The following is a 17,377-nucleotide window of genomic DNA, read 5'->3' on the forward strand; positions in this document are numbered from 1 at the left end:
CCCGGGGGCCTCGCGCAGTATATGGGCCCCACGGAGCCCCGGGCTCCGAGGGGCCCCGGGCGGGGTCGGGGGCGACGAGGACGGCGACCCTTAAACCCCACCGCCTCTGAGTTTGTTCCCCAGCCCGCAGGTGCCAGAGACCGAGGGGAGCCGTTGGAATGGAGGAGGAGACCACCGCCGGAGCCCCAGGAGACGGAGCCGCCACCCCCGAGGCCAGCCACAAGGGCCGGGCGAATCCCGCGGACCCCGCGGCGATACCTCGTGGGGGCAACCCAGGCGAGGTGCTCCAGTCAACCCGGGACGGGGACTGGCACCCCGGGGGGCTATGTGGTGCCACAGCGACGGGGCCGCTCGGCCGAGCCAGGGAGCCGCCCGGCTTCCACCGCCGCACTGCCCCCCATCACCCCCCCCACATAAACACGCACCCGCACCCACGTAGGGCCTCGTGGTCGGGTCACCTACCCTGAGTTTTCACCCGAGGGCCCCCTAGGGGGGTTACCCCACGGTTTCTCAGGGCCAGGGAATTGGACAGGACCCTTCCCAGGCCAAGTAACACTGCGGCGCCGTGGGCGGATTTGAGATCGCACGACCACGGCGAGCTCAGAGAGCCCCGCAGTTAGAAACGCATACAAACACAAACACGGGTCAGCAAGGCAGATAGCTGGGATCAGGACCCGGGACGACTGATTGGTCGAAAGTTCAAAGGCCGGCGAGATCGCAAAAGAGCGGGAAATCCTAGGCTCAGGATTGGTCGAGAGACCAAGGCGGTCGGGACGGGGGCGCCTAGCGTTTGATGTGAATAGTTTAAAAGAAAACGCAGGGGCAGTAGGGAAGTCTCTTCTTTTGGAGTTTGGACACGGGGTCAGCGACGAAGGAGTCATCGGGCGAGCCGCTAGATTGTCTGCAGGACGATCTGAGCGCCGCAAGGTCACCAAGGACTACAGACGGTATCGTGTTGCGCGCCTTACAACACCTCAGAGCGGAGAGTAGGATCCGTAGGAGAGGGTTAGTTCGGGGTAAGGACGAGTAGGAAAGCGGTTTAGCAGAGAGCGCAGCATAGAATAGGGCTACACGGCACCAGAGTGTGGGTTAGAAGCGCCTTGCTGGCCCGCACACACACACGGGTGGCTCGGTTGGTTAGCAAGGGCTAATAAAATCTCGAGCGTAGTAACAAAAGCGTGTTGTTGGGTGTTTTTGGAACGTGGTATTAGCGTGCACTGCATTCGCGAGTGTGTGGTCGTTGTATGCATAAAGGCCGTGGTCTCTGTACGATTGTGCGGGTACGGAGGTGTGTGCGTTAACGCCCGGGGAGAGCACTTTTGTGTGTTGGCGTGACTACGCAGCCGTGTGAGAGGAGAATCGTCCTTGTACGATATTTGTGTTGACGTGCACGCGCGAGTGGGGGAGGGGACGAGTCGTTGTGTCGGCGTGTGCCCCGCTTGCGTGTGCTCGTTACTTGCGTAAAGTGCGGCGCGGTGGTGGACCCCTGACACCCGACCCCGCGGCTCGAGCGCGTAATCGGCTGCGCATTGTTGTACGGTTTGTCTCGCGCGCACGGCGGCGGCGGCTTGAGTCGTTGTGTCGGCGTGTGCCCCGCTTGCGTGTGCTCGTTACTTGCGTAAGCTCTCGGCGTGCGTAATCGGCGTACCCCAGGTGCGCGATCATAACGTGAGCGGCCAGCGCGGCGCAGAGCGGCGCAAGAGTGGGTATCGCGTGTGGAGCTGTATGTGTGTGCGCGCACGTTCACGACGCGTGTAACACAGGTGCGCGATCCTAACGTGAGTGGTCAGTGTTGGGGAGTGCCGTGCAGAGCTGTGTGTGGGTGTGCGCGTACGTGGTTAACCATGCCTGCTACGCGGACCCGCGGTGGAGGGGAATCCTCGGGTGACGGCTCCCACACCATGGGTGAGGAGCCTAGCGGCGGTTCGCTTAGCAGCGGGGGGGCGATTGACGATGTTAGTCCGGCCGTTAGTATTATCGAGGGAGGGATTTCGGGGGCTAGCGACCCCCACACATCAACGATCAGATCTCATGATCACGTGATTAAAATTAAAAATAGGCTGTCTCGTGGTAACGCGACCATACACACAATGCCCCCGTTATGGTGATTCTTCTTGGCCCACAACCTGTGCAAGGTACAGTGGAAATAGTGAGTGTAAAGTTTATGTTTCTCACTTCTTCTTTCTGAACAATATCTCAAGTCTCACAACGATGTGTAGAACGGCAGGCTTCAACCACAGTTGCAGTGCGCTCGCGGCCTCGCTGCTCCTTGCTCACTGCTCCTTCCATGGTTGTCTGTGCGTCGTGCTCGACCCATGCTGGAGGGTGCTCGGGGCTCCCGAGTCAGCACGCTCGTGGTCAGCCGCTAGCTGCTGCGCTGCACCGGTGCAGGTTATCTGCACGCCAGGCTCGATCAGCAGTCGGAATGGGCTGTGGCCACGTTGCTCCTCATTCCTTGTCATCAGCAGCTGCCTGCTTCTCGCGAGTACCCTTGGTGCCCCCAGCTCCCTCGGGACGGCTCCTGCTGTGCGCCGCTCATCACTGCTCCTCGTTCACTCTCCAAAACTCATCATAACGCTTATCATCAGAATATCAGTCACTTGGGCAACATAACTTTTCCAGCCTATAGCTTGGACAACATTTCATGCACACTCGATATTGTTGCATAACTCAAATCTCCACTTAACTTCTCACATATCTTAGCTGATCACTGTATGATATGAAAATGCATTCGCACACCTCTTAGCTTCTCACAATTCCTATAGCTTAGTACAGTACAACTTATCGAAGTCCTTGACTCTGCAAGCGACTCAAAACATAAGGAAAAACTTAGAAACTTTCAGCGATACTCAAGAGTCTGTCAGCGCAGAACTCAACACTTGGCAACACAGAGCCTTTGACTCTGCAAGACTTGACTCTCTGGTTGTTTACGAGGATCACCCCCCGAAGTTTGCCATTACAAGACTGATCTGTACGATTTTGGGTGCTGTTTATATAGGATTTCTAGCTCATGTGGTTAATTACCTAGGACACCTTACGGCCCAACTTCTTCCTTTCATCTTTGCACACGTGGTGCATCTGGCGGATCCTGGTTCTTGCTCTGCAGACCTGGCGCCTGATGTTATAACCCCTATAAAATCCCCTCCCACCGGAAGATCATCTTGCGATTTGTGCAGTCAGTTTTTAGTTGACCTTTTAATCTGGCTGCCTGGATATCCTGAGCCAGTGATTGTCACTTACCCCCCCCCCTTCCTCCAGAGGTCGACTCAAGGCGTGTGGATGCAGATGTTCTTAATTGCCCCTGAGTGTGTTGTGTGTCTGTCGCCTTATTTATTCTGAAACGGCCTTCCCCCCTCTTTAGGTCGGCTCATCTTTAAAATGAATTATTGCTGCAGCATGTAATGACAGCCAATGGGAAGACAATGGTGGTTCGGCAGGCTTTAGTTATATCCCTGGAATACATATTATTCTGGTCGTGGAGAATTTATGTAATTCGTATTATGTATATCTTCTTAATGATCCTTTGGTTCAATAATTCAATATAAAACTTACATAATTCGTTATCAAGTTTATATGCCTAACCCAGATCACATGGCACTCATGTATAGATAGGTGGATGGTAATAAAACATGCAACTAATCGCATTCAAAACCTCAATATTTTATGTATTGTCATGTAACAATATATCCTATCACCAAAGTTAATGTTTAATGCCAGGTTGGTTAAGAATGTTCCTATGCATGGTTGGCATTTGAACGTTCCAACTTTCCAGGCACCAGGGTTTAATTCAGAGTAGAATGGCAATGGACATTCTTGTCTCTTTGCCCTGGATTTGCCCTCAGTGGGCAGCGAGGTTATGGTGTTTTGCCATGGGTCCTCCCTTGCTTCTCGGAAATTCCCTGATCACTCCTTGCATTATCATTAGTTTTACCTGCTTATCCCAGACCGTATGGCATAATAGTAATTGTTAATGAAAATATACAAAATAGTTACATCGAAATATTATATCATGTTAACATTTACTACCATAATGTTTGAAAATATTCTTATGAGGTGGTGGTCAATCCACCTTTACAACTTTACAGCCAAAGCCTGTGGAAAATTTACCTCCAGATGCCAGTCTCTTTTGTGTGAGGAACACTGCAGAAGCAGCGGGGGTGTTCCTTTGGCCTTTGTTGTCTCAATGGAGTTAACAGGCCTCCATTACTGCGTTTTTTAGAACGCGCTAAATCCAAACATGTGAAAAAAATAACTCTTACATTAAAACTAAACAATATCACTCAATATTATTTCTTGGAAAAGGCATATATACAACAGTCATGATCTGTTTCTATGCAAACTAAAGGTTTCATTAAGTTATAAATAAAACACAAGACAAATATTTCCCGTATAGCCTTAACAAACAGTTAAGGCAAGTGCTGTTAGCGAGCACCCATTAAGGCCAGCACGGCACACGAGGGGGTCCGGTGGCCAGCATCACGCCACCTTTGTCACCCCAGTGGCGATGTTTACGCACCGCACCAGTTACTCATATGAGGCTGAATCGACCACAGGGAAGCCCACGACTGGTTCAGATAATTGTCACTGATTTTGGCCATGAGCAGGAATTGAACTCAGGTCGCCGAGTTCGTAGCGCAGTACACTATCGCTCACCACACACACACACGTGCACGGGAAAATGAACCTAAGAACAATGCACTGTTGGTTGCGATGATTGCGGTTCCGTTGAAAATTTTAAATTGTTACTGCCGAAATTCTTATTTTGATATATAAACATACTGTATTGTATAGAATGCTGTTTGTTGCAGTCGTGTGCGTGAATAGTAATATAATATGCACTTAAGAGGCACCTTTCACAATTTATCATGTTCGCCAGCCACCGCAACACAAAATTAATTGTTAGATTCACATAGAATATCTTTTTTTGTAAAGCGACAAAAGCTAAAAAGTGTCCAAACTGCGTGGATAAGTGCATGCTTGGAATTACATTGAGAGACAAAAAGAAGAACACGTCGAATAGAGATTGTATGTGTTACCAGGTAAGGCCCACCAAGCTATGTAGTAGCTCTCTTTCAGAAGTGACCTGGACACAAATAATAGCTCAACGAAGTGGCTTACCACGTGGCAATTTATAGCAGCAAAATACTCTAAATGCACGTTCATTCTAAATGTGGATGTAAAAACATGAGGATCCAGATAAAAATCCATGCGACCACGGGGAGAACAAGGGGGGGGGAGACACGCAAACTCCAAATATACAGCAGGCTTTAGGGTCGGAATCGTACCCACGACCTCCTGTATACCAGTCATTGCAGAAGGATTTGCATCACACCTGGATCAGTCTATAAAAATAAGAATAGATTTTACCCTTTCTGGCAATAAATATTCAGATGTTGAAACACCAAAAGAAACCCTTGTGCAATAATCAATCTGTTTAGCCATGAATGCTCCTGCAATCAGAAATTACCATGTTTTAAAATACTAGTAATAATTAAACAAAGGAGAATGCAAACTAACTCCAAGCTTCCAAGACACCCCTCGTTGTTTCGACGAGCAGTGAGTAGTCATTTGTGTTATCCTCTTTACAAAAGTTAAAGCCTCTCCTACCACATGACAGCGAAGTTACAACCTAAATATTTCAGAAGAGGCACGCATTCTACAAACTACTCCTTTTTGTACGGGACTAGGTTCTGGTTTTAGGGGTCGGGATCGTTGCTCAACTTTTTGCCTCAAGCCAATGCGGAGGTCCTCTTAATTCACTGCTGTTGATTGGGTTCATTGGGTCCTCAGACTTGAGTTGCTCCATGCCCATCATGAGGCGGCGTCTTGGAGTAGAGGAATGACGCCTAAAGCTGCGATGGCTCCAGGACGTCGCAGATGCCCTCCCTTGGGCCCAGCGCCGTGTACTGTGAACTCACAAGCAACAACAACCGCCATTCGCCAATAAGTGGCGGTGGTGTCGCCACGGTGCTTGTGCTAGTTCAGCACACTGGTGTGTTGGACAGTAAACCCAATACAACATTTACCATTTGAATACAGTGACGTTTCACTGGTAATTACAACCAGCTTCATCGAGCGAGTTACATGTCCCCCTGTCCACCGACTATTCCCGGCACTGCAGATTCCCACTTCAACCTGGGTACCGCGTTGGCACCCCCCAATGCCCAAAGATTTGCGGATCCAGAATTGGACTCCTCAGCCACCTCGAGAGCCACCACCAAACCTGGTAGACATCAGCCTGGCAGAACAGTTATATCTATGGGGATTTTTTGCCGGTACCAAAACGATGAAACAATAGAAATAGGTTTTACCCTTTCTGGCAATAAGTAATATTTTAAAACATTTTTCAACACGCTTTAATGAAATGTACCGTACGAGTAATGGCAGAACTCCACGACTCCAGGAAGTGGCCCGAAGCTTGCCGTAACGTAAGGGACCGTGGTGATTTACAGCCAACGTGAGTTGAGCGTGGACAATTAGACCCAAGCCGAAACATAACATGTACAATTTTTTTTCAAATATAGATTTTTTTTAATGATAAAATATAGTATTGTCATGAGTATGACATAAGTATACCAAGTTTGCAGTCGATACCACATTGGGAAGTGGGTTGAAATTGAGTTACAAGATTTGAGGCTATGACAACAACAGAGTGAGTTAATAGAGAGCGTGTAATAAAACAGGTGTTAAGATGTTTTGCCACAAGTAACGGGTGTGGTTAATGCAGACTTGATAACTTGCAAAAGGTGTCTATTTGGTTTTCGAACATTTTAACACAAATCCTGCTTTATTGCCAGAAAGGGTACAACGTATTCTTATTGTTTCAGCGTCATCCTGGAACTCCCGAGGGACTGACAACGACGGCTATTCCCATTTCATCTCAATGTGTGCCTCTTACTGAATATTGTTCCTCTGCTAGCTATGGTTTACTCTCAACTCATCAAGTGCAGTTTCGAAACGTTGCCATCATTATCCGTATGTAGGCCATCACGACCGAGATTATAATTCGTAATCAGATGTCACGCGTGTTAGGTCGTGTAAATATGAGTGTGTTGTACACCCTACTCCACCCGACACAGCCAATGGATAAAAATGTCACGTGACTCAATCGTGCAAATTCTAGTACTGCTTCAGTAATCTCACAAAGTGTACGGAAGTTTCAATGGAGATTACATCCAGCATTATCAGATGTCCCCTGGACATCTGTGAAAAAGAACTTCACATATGATCAGATTCCTCCTCCAGTTTAAATAAAGATTCTGATTCTGTCAACAGGAGCTCAGATCTCGAGCGAAAAAACTTCCTGATCCGGGTCCTCGAGTAGATGCCATGATATCATTATCTCAGTCATGCACGTGATCGAATTTAACCAATTAGTTGATTCCTAGTTGATTGCTTGGTGAATGTTCACCGTTTAGCACGGTTTGGGTACGTATGGCGCAAACATTAATTACACTATCCTAACCTGCCAGTCACAATAAATCGAAAAGTAATAAACTGGAATCACGTGGCCATTGCGTGACCCGTGATAAAGACACACAGATACCCAGCCTCACGGATTGAACAAAACCTTGCGGATCTTAGTGGTGATGGCTCAGCACATCCGATGCAGTCATGAAGCCGAATGCACATCTCATTGTACTGACCACACTGTTGTCCAGCAAGATTTCAACTCACCTCATTCTCAGGTGGAGAAGCCTCTTGGTTAGACGCTTGTCGATTGCCTGCTGAGCACAAACACGCAAATGGTAATGATACAATCGACTCATGCTTAGCCCAATTAAACCTCATATAGTTTTCATGATTTTTGTCAAAATGAGATCAGACTTATTTCTTGGGTACGCTGAGCAAGTTCATTTGTGAAACGTTCACTGAGAATTAACATTGTTCAAACTGAGTGCCTCAGAGGAAAAGCAACATTTAGGTGCATCATAGGACAATGGATATTATCTGCATTGCCTACCATAATGTGTACATGCAGTCCCCGGGTTACGGAAAGGTTAGGTTCCCGATAATGATCCATAACTCGAATTTTCCATATGTCAGAAACTGAATAATTTCCCCCCAAAATTAAGATAAAATCCCATAGCCAAAATAGTTGTGCCTCCCCTACTGTATCGCGTTGTTGTCCATTTTCTATCGCTACCTGTATCATATCGCTGTACATACGCTCTGCGCTTCTTATCATTATTTCATTTATTCTAATATCTAACCTAGCACTACCCATAATTAAACTAATGGAACATATGTTGTGTCCAGAAAACAAATTTTTTGTAATGCTACAAAAGGAAAATAATTCTGTAACGCAAACATTTTTTTTTACCTTAATCCTAGTGAAGCTTGGGCTCGGTGACGGCTGGGTTTTGGAAGAGCAAGGCGTAAGGTGGCCCCGCCTAACACCTCGCTCTGCAGTATTAATCTGCAACCTCGCCGCACCGCACTACTTGCGCTTACGTAACTCACGCAAACATTTCCGCATTTTAAACGTTTTTTTTACATTATTTATGGGAGCATTTCCGTAAGGTCGAATTTCCGTAAGTCTTCCGCAACCCGGGGACTTGCTGTACTCGTGATTACGACTGAGTACATAGCCTATCCAACACGAGTGCCCATTATTATTTCTCAGTAAAGACCAAAGTCGCGAGGATTTGTTTTTCTCCGGGGGACCGGTATTAGGATGTTCGTAAAGAAATCCACTTTAATCAGGGTATGAAAATAATAATCATAGGTTTAATCCTTTCTGGCAATAGAACAATGAATCAAGTCTGCATTAACCACTTGTACTTGTGGTGAACATGCAAACCAACTTGCTCTGATAATCTTTGCATTGTCTTTAAAACTGATTGGCCTTCACCAGAGACAGCCTTCTTTCTGGCCTAATCTCACCAGTGTCAGACCAAAGAACATCAAAAGCCGAACAGTACAAAGCCAATGCACGTATCAGAGCATTTAAAAAGGGTACTTTATTCTGTTTTTTATTGGGTTCTCCGACACAACCCCCCAAATACAGGGGAGGTGGTTTGCCCCGAAAGGTACAGAAAGGTCACACACCAACTTGGTCTTTTCCCAATATTTTGCACAGGCCACCGCTTCTGGCGATGGCATTTACAAATATTGAGTGCATTGTGGCGCTGCAGGGCGTTTCTACTTTTCAATGTGAGCGTAAGTGTAATGTAGTAACTCGGCGGGAGACGACTTCACGGGTAGCACACTCTTTTATTTCACCAACTATAGTTACACGGGTGACTAACACCAGCTATAGTTACTCGGGTGACCAACACCCACTTAGTTACACGGGTGGCTAACACCAGCCTAACCCACACGGTTCTCCTGGCTACACCAACACGGGCTCTTACGCCCCGTAGCCTCTCGGAACACACCCAGCCGGGGTGTCCGTCTCGACTCTGGGTCCCACAGTCCCGACCCACATGGGCGTCGGACCACGGGTCCCACAGTCTCGCCTCCGAGCCACACAGGGCCCCGGTCCTGACAAGGACAGCGGGACTAGGGGTCTCAGGGCACTACTTCTTCAACTCCGTCTTCAATCTTCAACTGGTTAACAACCCCGAGTGCTCCCGCGCGTCCTCTTTTATGTCCATCCTGCGGACGTCGCTGAGAGCACTCATCCCAGTTGACCAATCACTGCGCGCTGCCCACGATCCCCTTTTCTCACCTCGTGTCAGCGCGCACAATCCCCCACGCCGCGCCGCCCCGTACTCACTCACTCCCGGCGCGCGCGTCCACACCACGCCCACATGCGTGCCCAACCCCGCACACCGCGCCGCCCCGTAATCCATCACTGTCGGCGCATGTCAACACCACCACTACATCACCCCCTACCACATAGCTCGCAGCCGACCCGGCTGCTATAAAAATGTATTACTCCCCCCCCCCCCCCCATGTGTGCCCCGTAACACAACAACAATCACAACAACACAACAAGAACACCCCCATTCGCAAAAATCAGCACATGCCACTGCAACAACAAGAACAATATGTACAATCCGGCGAGTGACAACAATAAATGTGTATGCAAGAAAAAAAAATTTCCGATTCGTGCAGCGTCCCATTCTTTCCGAGCGCCCCTTGAACGGGACATTACCCCGGCAGAGGGGGAACGCGGCGGCGAACTCGGGTTTGATTTTTTTTTTTTTCATGAAAAGTGTTGTGTCCTAGCACGAGTCCGCCTTGCCGGTCCGTCGTACGGCACCCGACGCGGTTGACCGTCCGGTGGTGCCGGCAGTCCAGGAAGGCACGGGCCAGGCATCAGAGATCCGCGCGTGCCGCGGGGTTCCGGTTCCCGACGGTCAACAGCCGTCAGGTCCGAGACACCTGGGGGTGGGTCAGGTGGAGACACGTGAGGATCAGCCTGGGACACATCCCTCCCCGAGTCGACGGCTACATCACACGCCCGGTCACCACGGCACAAAGTGGGGTCACGCGGTGCCGCGAAGGGTTTCAGTCGGGAGGGGTGCACGTACCAACGGCGTTTTTCCCATTTAATCTGTATACTCTGGGGTCGTGCAACACGCACAATTTCCACCGGTCCCCTCCATGATCTCAACAATTTAGGGGACGTAGCCAACGGTGTATGTGGACAATGCAGCCAGGCCTTATCGCCTGGTTTCCAATCGTGTGTATGCACCCTTCGCCCATGCAATCTTTCGTTCGCAATCTGCCGAGACCGCGAATTCAATCTCGCAGCCTCTCGCGCTTCAGCCAGTTTGGCGATATTAAATTTGATGTGGTCTGCCAATTTAGATTATTCGCGTGGCTGGGAAATCCCCAGTTGGACGTCCATGGCCGGATCGGCCTCCCGCCCATACATGAGAAAAAATGGGGAAAACCCCGTCGCCGCATGAGGGGCCATTCGATAGGCCGCGAGTACCCCAGGTACCTGTAAGTCCCAATCAACCTGATCGTTGCAGACCTGTTGGCACAGCATAGAAGTAATCGTCCTGTTCAGACGTTCAACCATTCCGTCAGTCTGCGGGTGGTACGGGGAGGTACGCACTTTCTTTGTACCCAACAGGTCGCACACCTCGCGCAACAAAACGCTCGAAAAAATTTTCCCTTGGTCCGTCAGCAAGCGTTCGGGGGCGCCCTTGTCCAAAACATAGCCCTGGACAAAGGCGTCCGCCACTGCCGCAGCCGACTGGTTGGCGAGTGGCCATGCCATGGGCCAACGGGTGAAGTACTCTACGCCAACCAGCAGGTACTTATTACCCCTAGGTGTAGCGGGAAAAGGCCCCAGGATGTCGAGCGCAACCAGTTCGTTTGTGCGTGAAACCTGAATGGATTGCAGCGGTGGATTAGCCGCTATTGGCGGCGGTTTTCTTTGGGCGCACCCTACACATCCCTTAAGGATGTTCGCCACGTCGTTGCCCATCCCCGGCCAATAACAGTCTCGCTGGATTAGGGCGAGCGTTTTGTGAAAACCCAGATGCATGAGTCGTTCATGAGCAGCCAGAACGACCCTACCCCGCATAGCAAATGGCACAACGAGCGCGTGACGCCGAGACATGTTGTCCCACTTCATCAAGAGGCCCTGTCTGCACACCCAGGAACCGACCCGCGTTTTCCCCCCTCCGGGAGCGTCAACCTTCCGACGTAGCGTGAGTAGGGAGCTGTCGGCCATTTGGAGATGGCCCCATTCGATGAGAGGCAACGCTAGTAACGAGTCCGTCCCCGTGGGAACGTCGACCCCCATAATGTCAGTGGCGGCGAGCAAAACTTCCGCGGGGGCGGCGACAGGGGGTTTACACTGCGCCGATCCCAGCAGACATGCGCATTCCGTGCGCGGCGGCAATCACGACAAGGCATCCGCAATCGAGTGGCGCAATCCCTTACGGTAAATCGTCGTGAATTGGTAGTCCTGAAGGACCTCCAACCATCAGGACAATTGGCCGGAGGGTTGCGCCACCCGCATAGCGTATTGGAGAGCCGCATGGTCCGTACGAACCACAAAAGGACGGCCGTAAAGATACGGCCTGAATTGCTGTATAAAAAAAACAATCGCCAGCAATTCACGACGTGTTACGCAGTAGCGTTGTTCCGCAGGTGACAGAACTCTGCTACCGTAGGCGACCACCCGTTCGACCCCCCCGACCACCTGTGAGAGCACTCCCCCGATACCCGTGTTACTGGCATCCGTGTCGAGCAAAAACGGTTGCGTGAAATCGGGGTAACACAAGGGGGGAACCCGCACCAAGGCGTCACGAAGGGAGCAGAACGCAGCCTCCTCTTCCGGCCCCCAGTGAAACCTCACACCTTTAGCCGTCAGAGCGTGCAGGGGCCTGGCTATGGTGGCAAATTGTTTGACAAAACGACGGTAGTAGGAGGCGAATCCTATGAAGCTGCGGACTTCAGTGACCGAGGTTGGCGTTGGCCATGAGCTGACGCAGTGCGTCTTAGCAGGGTCCGTCGAGATCCCTGAACGGCTAACGATATGGCCCAAGTACCTGACCGATTCCCGAAGCAGGTAACATTTTGCCGGTTTAAATTTAAGTTTAGCGGAACGCATCCTGAGGAACACCGCTCTCAGTCGCTGGAGGTGCTCCTCAAAAGTCCGGCTGAAAACGATGATATCATCGAGGTAAATCAAACAGGTGTCCCATTGGAGTCCTGACAAAACCAATTCCATGAGCCTCTGGAACGTGGCGGGAGCGGAATGTAAGCCCATGGGCAGTCGGTTGAATTCAAATAGGCCTCCCGGTGTCCGAAAAGCGGTTTTTGGTTTCGATTCGTCATCGAGGGGCAATTGCCAAAATCCCGAAAGCAGATCAAGCGTCGAAAAAAACTGTGCTCCCGCCAAGGCGTCCAGCGACTCATCCATCCTGGGGAGCGGATACGCGTCGGCCATTGAGATTTTGTTTAGGCGGCGGAAATCGACACAGAACCGCAAGGACCCGTCCTGTTTTTTAACAAGGACGATGGGAGCACCCCACGGACTGGAAGAGGGCGAAATGATGTTGGCCGCCAACATGTCATTAACCGCCGACTGCACATGCTCCTTCTCGGCTGGGCTGAGCCGGAAGGGATTCTGTCGAATAGGGGCCGCGTCCCCCGTCGCTATGTGGTGGTGCAACAGGTCTGTGCAGCCAATATCGTACTTGTGTCTGCTAAACACGTCAGCGAATTCGAGTAGCAAGCCCCTCAACGCTCCCAACTGCACACTAGACAAGTTACTAGACCCAGCACACAACGAGTCCAACCACTCTGTCCCCTCCTCAATTTGAGGATGCGTATCGACTCTCGAATCCGCGTGAGCAACGAGCTGTTCCTCGACGGGTAGGGGCGCCGCGTGAGCCAGCACTGTTCCCTGTGTAATTACGGCTGGCCGCGACCCCGTATTCAGGACCATAACGAACGGCTCACTGTCCGCCTGCACCATGGTCTGAGCCACCGCTAAGCCGAGGCCCCCAACAGCTCTGTTTGACGGCCCCAACAGAACTCCCTGTCCCCCCGCATCCACCCCGAGGGGTTTCCTCAATTGAAGGGGTACCAACATTTGCGATCCCGGGGGTACCCGTACAGTCTGAGTTGGCAGCGCCTGCACCGTCGCACAAACCGTGCGTATTTTAGTAGGACTCGTCAAAAATGCAACCCGCCGTCCCGATGGAAGCTCAATGCAGGCCTGATCTATGAGAATTTTGATGGGCATTTTAGCCAGAAAGTCCGTACCTAGTAAACAAGGAACTGCCAGCGATGATGATACAAAAATAGGACCCGCCAATTTGATATCGCCAATACAAATAGTCGCCCGAATCTGGCCGATGATCCCCAAGGATCCCCCGTTCGCCGCGTAAAATGGTACGTCCACCGGCAAAAGGGGTCGACATTGGACGGGAAGGATGTTATAAATAAGGTCCGAAATGATAGTGGCTGACGCACCCGTGTCCACAAGCACCCGGACCTCAACCCCGTCAATAAACCCCGTTACCACGGACGACCCGGCCGACGCAGCCACCATCCTGTGGGCCAATTCGGACCATTCGACTGCTTTCGGGCCGTGTACGAACCCCCCTCGTCGAACCGAATCCCCGGTACCCATACGCGGTCCCCCCACCGCGCAGCGGCGACCCGAGTGTGCCACGTATGTGGACCGAGCGTGTGAGGTGCCGCGACTTGCCGGGTTTAGCTGGGACGACTTGTGGCCCTGGTTGTCGTCCGGACGTGGTCCCGTGGCACGCTGACGCGGAGCCCGGCACCCGGACGCGACGTGACCCCGAAGGCCGCAGTTGTAGCAGACGACGAGGGACGTCATAGGTTTCGGTTGCTCCAGCTTGCGGGATGAACGTGTGGGCGAACGACCTCCCGTTCTCCACTCCCCCGGTCTTGATACGGTGAAGGCCTCCTCCCGAGCCGCAGCAGGCTGAGGCTCGGCGACCGTGGCGGCAGGTGCCGCGATCCCCGCCGATGCGCAGATGACCGTCCTCTTGCGCTTGAGGACTTCGTATGCGTGAATACTCGTGGCAATCCCCAGGGAGCAGATGTCCATTTCGTCCGCCGTATTAATGGGGACTCCCAGGTCGTGAGCCAACGCCAGCAGCTGCTCCGTCACCATGGCGTCCTTCCCCTCCTTGTCCATGCGGGGAAAAGCTGCGTCTGCCAGGGCGAGCAGCGCCGTGCGATAGGCGAGCGTTGTTTCTCCAACCACCTTGCGCCGTTCGTAGAAATGGTGGCGACAGGTCGAGGGCGGGCCGAACACCTTAACCATTAGATGTAGCGCGGCCTGGAGCGTTGAGCGGGACGACCTTGGGGCAGATGTGAAGGCTGCAAGCGCGTCGTCGTCGAGCATCGCTGGCAGCGCGCGTAGGGCAGTGGTGTCGGACCACCCCGACATTTCTTGATGTGCGAGGAACCTTCGTTGGAAGGCTCCCCAGTCGGCCCCGTCTGCCTTGAACGCCGTCAGCGCGGGCAATCGTTGCTGGAAGACCCGGTCGTCGTCCTCCGAGGAACGATTTTCCCGTGCGCCGCTGTGGTTATAGAAATGTCGGCTCCGTTTGCAGGCGCATGATGGAGAGCTCTGGCGTGCGCCGATGACGCGGGCAGCGCTGAGTGGAGATCTCCGCCCACGTAGTGTCCGCGCTTCCCGCCAACCGATGGCGGACCCTCAAAAACGGCGCCAACTTCAAAACTTTTGGCGCGAAGCGCCTTCTGGCGGGATCCCTCCAGCCGCGCTCCCTCCTCCAACCCCGCAGCCGTCCCTCCGCCCGCTGAAACGGTGATGTCCGCCAAAATTGCAGCGGCGGCGAGCAGCAACTCCGCCAGGCGGGAGTGTGCGTCCTGTAGGCTGGTGTCGGAGACGAGCGGAGCGTCGGCCATCGCCGCGAAGTGCTGCATCGGCGGCAACTCCTCGTCCTCCCCTTCCGAGGTTTGTGTCTCCGGTACGCCGTCGTCTTCCCGATCTCGCTCGTGGGTACGGGTAGTCTTCCTAGTATCCATTCTTTTTTTGAAGACAGGTTTACTTCTGACGCCAGTTGTAATGTAGTAACTCCGCGGGAGACGACTTCACGGGTAGCACACTCTTTTATTTCACCAACTATAGTTACACGGGTGACTAACACCAGCTATAATTACTCGGGTGACCAACACCCACTTAGTTACACGGGTGGCTAACACCAGCCTAACCCACACGGTTCTCCTGGCTACACCAACACGGGCTCTTACGCCCCGTAGCCTCTCCGAACACACCCAGCCGGGGTGTCCGTCTCGACTCTGGGTCCCACAGTCCCGACCCACATGGGCGTCGGACCACGGGTCCCACAGTCTCGCCTCCAAGCCACACAGGGCCCCGGTCCTGACAAGGACAGCGGGACTAGGGGTCTCAGGGCACTACTTCTTCAACTCCGTCTTCAATCTTCAACTGGTTAACAACCCCGAGTGCTCCCGCGCGTCCTCTTTTATGTCCATCCTGCGGACGTCACTGAGAGCACCCATCCCATTTGACCAATCACTGCGCGCTGCCCACGATCCCCTTTTCTCACCTCGTGTCAGCGCGCACAATCCCCCACGCCGCGCCGCCCCGTACTCACTCACTCCCGGCGCGCGCGTCCACACCACGCCCACATGCGTGCCCAACCCCGCACCCCGCGCCGCCCCGTAATCCATCACTGTCGGCGCATGTCAACACCACCACTACATAAGCATTGCACTCACGTGTGAACCGGTACACGATGAGGACGATCACCACCGCTGCTGCCACAACCACCACCCCCACCACCACGACCACCACCATGACCGCCACCAGCCAGTTCACAGGTACAACAAGCACGGGCGTTGACGAGGTGCTTTCTTAACAAGAGAGAAAGAAGGCCACTCCACGACGATTACAGCAAAACAACACAACATGGATTCCTGCGGACATTGAAAACTAAAATTCCATTTGAGTGGTGACTAAAATGGTCATATTCCGAGTTAACAAAATTCATCATCATCATTGCCATCTATAATCATCAGCAATGGTCTATGCACTTGTGGTTGAATGCCTTTACCGACACCGAACCTCATGGCCGTGTGAAATACGTTCAAAGCTTGAAACCAGTTCGATATCACTCGCCACTGACCTTAGCCATGTCTAGGAATCGAACTCAGGTTGCTGGCACCACCTTTCCACTCCTATTTAGTCTCAAAGTGTCAACTGCATCATGGCATGGTATGAAGAATGACATTTGCATCTCTCACAAGGAGAGGAGTGTAACATCCCCTTGTGTACAATTATGGGGAAAGATCTGTTCAGAACAACACTGTTCCTTTAAAAGTCACTTCAACAGTTATTCACTTACCCAGAGAAGCCTCTCTGAGATTCAATAATCTCCTTTCAAGAGCGTCTGTGAATTTGTGATGTTTGTGTAATAACCAAAATTAACCAGCACGCACCCCACGTCAATTCGCAGCCAAACGGTTATTCAAAAGTTGGCCAAGGTCACCGATAGGCGGAAAGAGGCCTCCACAGTGATTGGTAGGGAGGCAGGCTTTTGAAGTGTTTGGAAGAAAGGGTTTGAACGAGAATAGGTGGGATGAAGGTGATGGTTGGGAATCATTGCGAGGGGGACAAACAGTAACGGAAGATTCGAGAAAGGGGGCTCGAGAGATGAATGTCATGGCGGGACCCCGGGGTCCCATAAGCCCCCGGCTCTCACATAAACTGTGTTGCAACGTCATTTTATGCCTTGAAGGCAAACGATACGGCAATCTATTTCTCTTGACGAGCTCTACACGATGCGCTAATCAAAGTTTTGTTCATGACTACAGCAATTTTGGCAACATGATAACAGAATGATCCGCGCCTTGTTGGGTCGCGTCGTTTATGTGCGCGGTGAGACGGAGTCGCCAAAATAAATACATTCATTACGATATTGACTTTTGTTTATTA

General features: G+C 51.8%; 1 long non-coding RNA gene across 1 annotated transcript; it reads right to left on the reverse strand.

The window, feature by feature from the left end:
* Positions 1-3,286: 3,286 nt before the first annotated feature.
* On the reverse strand, positions 3,287-17,088 carry LOC144738109 (uncharacterized). Its single transcript, XR_013589136.1, has 3 exons — positions 16,162-17,088; positions 7,678-7,724; positions 3,287-5,906 (listed from the first exon to the last, which is right to left on the reverse strand). It is a non-coding gene; the product is annotated as an uncharacterized LOC144738109 (long non-coding RNA).
* Positions 17,089-17,377: the final 289 nt, after the last annotated feature.

This window comes from Lampetra planeri, chromosome 77 (assembly GCF_965212315.1).
Source record: "Lampetra planeri chromosome 77, kcLamPlan1.2.h2, whole genome shotgun sequence".
Classification (NCBI taxonomy): domain Eukaryota; kingdom Metazoa; phylum Chordata; class Hyperoartia; order Petromyzontiformes; family Petromyzontidae; genus Lampetra; species Lampetra planeri.